This window comes from Oncorhynchus tshawytscha, linkage group LG10, assembly GCF_018296145.1.
Source record: "Oncorhynchus tshawytscha isolate Ot180627B linkage group LG10, Otsh_v2.0, whole genome shotgun sequence".
In the NCBI taxonomy this organism is placed as follows: domain Eukaryota; kingdom Metazoa; phylum Chordata; class Actinopteri; order Salmoniformes; family Salmonidae; genus Oncorhynchus; species Oncorhynchus tshawytscha.
Window position 1 is genome coordinate 19808426 of NC_056438.1, and position 6000 is coordinate 19814425.

The window sequence follows — 6000 nt, forward strand, 5'->3', positions numbered from 1 at the left end:
GGCAGTTTTTCATGGTTCCGGATAGGCCCCTTAGTTCCAGTGAAGGGATATCTTAACACTACAGCATACATTGTAGACGATTCTGTGCTTCCAACTTTGTAGCAACAGATTGGGGAAGGCCCTTTCCTGTTTCAGCATGACAATGCCCCTGTGCACAAAGCGAGGTCCATACAGAAATGGTTTGTCGAGATCAGTGTGGAAGAACTTGACTGGCCTGCACAGAGCCCTGACCTCAACCCCACCGAACACCTTTGGGATGAAATAGAACGCCTGACCTCATTAATGATCTTGTGGCTGAATGGAAGCAAGCCCCCACAGCAATGTTCCAACATCAAAAGAGGAGAGGCTGTTATAGCAGCAGAGGGGAGATCAACTCCATATTAATGCTCATGATTTTGGGATGAGATGTTCGGCGAGCATGTGTCCACATACTTTTGATCATCTGGTGTATGTTGGTCACTGTCCTGCACGTTCACAGAAACAGGTGACATATTAGCAGGGGGACCAATGTCAATTTCTTTGCTCTCAGATGTAGGAGTTGATGATCCCCTTCTCATTCAACATCAACATGTTAGATATTGGGGGGTGGTGGGGGTTCAAAAAAACATATTCATGACCAAACAAGAAGACCTAATTTGGTAGTGTGCACTGTAAAACACTATTTAATATTCTCTCACGTGATGTAAGACCTGAGGTCCTGTGTTGGCTCCCCTAGATAAATGCCTAGGCTTTAGCTCAATGGGCTAACATAGTTTTCATTTGGATATAGACTAAGACCCTGATTTGATATACAGACAATCACAGAAGGAGGTCCAAATAGTTTCCTTCTGGTTTGGACTTGGGTTATTGAATAAAGCCTTGAACATAAGACCTACATTTTATAAGACTATATATGGTTTCATTAAGAAACCGTAATGACATGGTTGTTGCTCAGAACGCCGCCAAATCGTTTGACATGTAGTATGCATAGTATTTGACATATAGTACGTATAGTATTTGATGCATGTTTGCAGATGGCATTCTTAGAAACGTTTCCTGCTGGTATTGTTCCCTTGTGTTAGTTACAATGAAACAAGTACTCCGCCCTAGTAGTTCTGTTCACTCTGAAGGTAGTTTTTGTAGGATGGCTTAATTACTCCTCTTCATTCCTAGAATAATAGAAGGCCTTTTAAAGAGTTCCCCTTTTAGTGGACAATGAGATCCTTTTACGTCACAGAGGAAGTAGTGGTATGTTTGAATGTGCCCTATCAGCTGTCACTGACGCTTAGCGGATCACACTGCCTTACTTAAAGAAATACAGGAAAACCCGATACTGTAGACATACATGTTCACGTACATTCTATACTGTACAAACGTACTGTAAATGCGCCCGCATACATGCACGTACACACACAGCGACTATGCTCGGGCACCACTGGCCAGCTGGTCTACAAGAATACGCCCAGTGTTCTGTGAAACATCTTCTGGGTAAATTAGTCAAACTACACAAGTCATTTAAGGGTAAATCCCTTTGAAATCAATCACTTTTTGATAGCACCCCTTTTGATCTGAACTAAACCTTCCATTCATATTTGCCCGTTGTAGAAGGGTTCAGAAAGTGACTTTTTGGATCTGAATGCCAAAACATTAAAGTGATAAAGGTGCTCAAAGTTGAGCTGTTTTGCCTATCCCACCATACCATGAGACATCCATGTCTTCATCACTAGAAAAGCTAAACGGTTGACATTGACATCATTTCAAAGCTAACAGACAGGGTTGTCAAACTATTAGAATTTTTTATTTTTTTTAAATAAAAACTGTTGTCATTTTTTTTTACCATTAACCATTATCAGGTTAACCATTACCAAAGAGGTTAACAATTATTTAAAAATGAGTAAATTCAGATTTTTTTTGGCATACATTGTAGCTTAGACCTTATTTTAGATCATCTGATGCTTTGGTGTGTTGTGCCCGCCATCGGTTGAGACAACATGCTCTTGAATACAGGGTTGGTGTTGTGTTTTGGCTAATAAATGTACTAAAATGAGAATCAAATGGAAATTTCCACTTTCAAATGGTACCACAAAGATGGTTGGAGATCTACACATCAGAGAATGTGGACATGAATGGGAATATCTGCTCTTTTAAATTATACTATCAAGCCTCTATATGAAACCTGTTGAAATCATAGAAATATAAATAATAGAATACACATTTAAGTTGACATTCGGCGTTAGGTGGACTGGTGGCGATCTTTGTGGTATTAATTAGAAGTTAACATTTTAATTACATTTCAATGGTGTACCAGCTCAATTGCAGTGGTATGAAGGGATAGGCCCATTCTATTAATTATTTTTCTATATAATACCCTGTAGTCAAGAGCTTGTTGTGTCAGAAACCTTAGATGATGTGAAGTAGGGTCTAAGCTACATCTGCGAATATGAAAAGAATCTGACTTTACACTTTTTTACATATATGACATTAAATGTTCATTTAAACATGTTCCCCCAAGATATTATAAAATAGTTTGACAACTCTGCTTGTTAATGATAAACTCAACCATTCATCCTTTCCAGTGACAAAGACGGGTGCCTAATGGTATGGTGGGGTATGCAAAATGGGTCAACTTTGAGCACCTTTATCTCCTGAATATCTTGGCATTCAGGTCCAATCAAATAGATTGAATCAAATAGATTTACCCTTAAAGCTGAAATGTGTAACTTTTTGGGGCGACCTGACCAAATTCACATAGAAATTTGAGTTATACATCTGCCATTCTCATTAAACACAAGTCTAAGAAGCAGTAGATCTGTTCTATGTGTACTATTTCTATGCTTCCCAAGCTTAAAGATGCACTATGCAGACATCAATCCACCATTTCCTGGTTGCTAAAATTCTAATAGTTCGCATAATTTCAGTTTATGTCACAACTTGTAGACTTGTTTACATCCTGCTGTGAGTTTGGTTGCTAACCTTATTTTTCTACCTGCCAACTTTACGGTTTCTACTTTCTAAACACCGTTTATATATTTTGTTTTACCCTCGCTCAAATTTTTACATTAAACTTTTTCACTCCGGACGCTTTATCTAGATGTGGTATGTCAGGACCTCCACCACCCGACGCTAAGTAGTAACATTAACATGATGACTTCTAATTGCAGTCGCTGTACTCATAATATACAGGAGAACGATCGCCTTACTGCGAGATAGCTGTGCTGCTAGCTTCAGACGCAATCGTTAGGCAAGGGTAATTTAAGTGTAGGAAAAGGATGAAATGGAGTCTGTGCCACCAGTAAGTACAGATAGTAGTATAAATCCCCTCGCACGGTCCCCGCAGCCGGACAACTTGGCTCCTGGAAGGAAATGCTGAAGGAATGCTTAAACGGTGTCGCTCATAAGCCGACAGAAACATTCAACCGGTTCTCCCCATTAAGCAGCGGGTCGGAGTCTGAGGCTGAGCCTTCTCTGGTCTCTACTCCTCCCGTTACGGGGTCTTAGACGCCGAAGCCTCCCACCATTAGCTCTGACAAATTGAAAACCCTAGTCATTGGCGACTCCATTACACGCAGTATTAGACTTAAAACGAATCATCCAGCGATCATACACTGTTTACCAGGTGGCAGGGCTACCGACGTTAAGGCTAATCTGAAGATGGTGCTGGCTAAAGCTAAAACTGGTGAGTGTAGAGAGTATAGGGATAATGTTATCCACGTCGGCACCAACGATGTTAGGATGAAACAGTCAGAGGTCACCAAGAGCAACATAGCTTCAGCGTGTAAATCAGCTAGAAAGATGTCGGCATCGAGTAATTGCCTCTGGCCCCCTCCCAGTTAGGGGGAGTGATGAGCTCTACAGCAGTCTCACAACTCAATCGCTGGTTGAAAACTGTTTTCTGCCCCTCCCAAAAGATAGAATTTGTAGATAATTGGCCCTCTTTCTGGGACTCACCCACAAACAGGACCAAGCCTGGCCTGTTGATGAGTGACGGACTCCATCCTAGCTGGAGGGGTGCTCTCATCTTATCTACGTACATAGACAGGGCTCTAACTCCCCTAGCCCCACAATGAGATAGGGTGCAGGCCAGACAGCAGGCTGTTAGCCAGCCTGACAGCTTAGTGGAGTCTGCCACTAGCACAGTCAGTGTAGTCAGCTCAGCTATCCCCATTGAGACCGTGTCTGTGCCTCGACCTAGGTTGGGCAAAACTAAACATGGCGGTGTTCGCCTTAGCAATCTCACTGGAATAAAGACCTCCTCCATTCCTGCCATTATTGAAAGAGATTGTGATACCTCACATCTCAAAATAGGGTTACGTAATGTTAGATCCCTCACTTCCAAGGCATTTATAGTCAATGAACTAATCACTGATCATAATCTTGATGTGATTGGCCTGACTGAAACATGGCTTAAGCCTGATGAATTTACTGTGTTACACTAGTGACCATATCCCCCGCGCATCCCGCAAAGGCAGAGGTGTTGCTAACATTTATGATAGCAAATTTCAATTTACAAAAACAAAAACATTTTCGTCTTTTGAGCTTCTAGTCATGAAATCTATGCAGCCTACTCAATATCTTTTTATAGCTACTGTTTACAGGCCTCCTGGGCCATATACAGCGTTCCTCACTGAGTTCCCTGAATTCCTATCGGACCTTGTAGTCATGGCAGATTTTATTCTACTTTTTGGTGACTAAAATCCACATGGAAAAGTCTGTGTTTCAGACATAAGGAAGTGCATGGCTGCAAATGTTCGACTTTTAAACTCGGACAAAACAGAGATGCTTGTTCTAGGTCCCAAGAAACAAAGATAACTTCTGTTGAATCTGACAATTAATCTTGATGGTTGTAATGTCGTCTCAAATAAAACTGAAGGACCTCGGCGTTACTCTAGACCCTGATCTCTCTTTTAACAAACATATCAAGACTGTTTCAAGGACAGCTTTTTTCAATCTACATAACATTGCAAAAGTCAGAAACTTTTAGTCCAAAAATGATGCAGAAAAATTAGTCCATGCTTTTTTTACTTCTAGGTTAGACTACTGCAATGCTCTACTTTCCGGCTACCCGGATAAAGCACTAAATAAACTTCAGTTAGTGCTAAACACGGCTGCTAGAATCTTGACTAGAACCATTTTTTTGTATCATATTTCTCCAGTGCTAGCCTCTCTACACTGGCTTCCTGTTAAGGCAAGGGCTGATTTCAAGGTTTAACTGCTAACCTACAAAGCATTACATGGGCTTGCTCCTACCTATCTTTCCGATTTGGTCCTGCCGTACATACCTACATGTACGCTACGGTCACAAGACGCAAGCCTCCTTACTGTCTGTAGAATTTCTAAGCAAACAGCTGGAGGCAGGGCTTTCTCCTATAGAGCTCCATTTTTATGGAATGGTCTGCATACCCATGTGAGAGAGGCAGACTCGGTCTCAATCTTTATTGAAAACGCATCACTTCAGCAGGTCCTAGAATTGAGTGTAGTCTGGCCCAGAAGTGTGAAGGTGAACTGAAAGGCACTGGAGCAACTAACCGCCCTTGCTGTCTCTGTCTGGCTCGTTCCCCTCTCTCCACTGGGATTCTCTGCCTCTAACCCTATTAGTGGGGATGAGTCACTGGCTTACTGGTGCTCTTCCATGCCATCCTTAGGAGGGATGCATCACTTGAGTGGGTTGGGTCAATGACCTGATCTTCCTGTCCGGGTGTTCTTCCCCTTGGGTTGGGCCGTGGCGGAGATCTTTGTGGGCTATACTATGCTTTGGTAAAGTGGGTGGGGTTTTTTCCTGCCTGTTTGGCCCTGTCCGGGGATATCGTCGGATGGGGCCACAGAGTCTCCTGACCCCTCCTGTCTCAGCTTCCAGTATTTATGCTGCAGTAGTTTATGTGTCGGGGGGCTAGGGTCAGTCTGTTATATATGGAGTATTTCTCCTGTCTTATCTGGTGTCCTGTGGGAATTTAAGTATGCTCTCTCTAATTCTCTTTCTCTCTTTCTTTCTCTCTTTCTTTCTCTCTCTTGGAGGACCTGAGC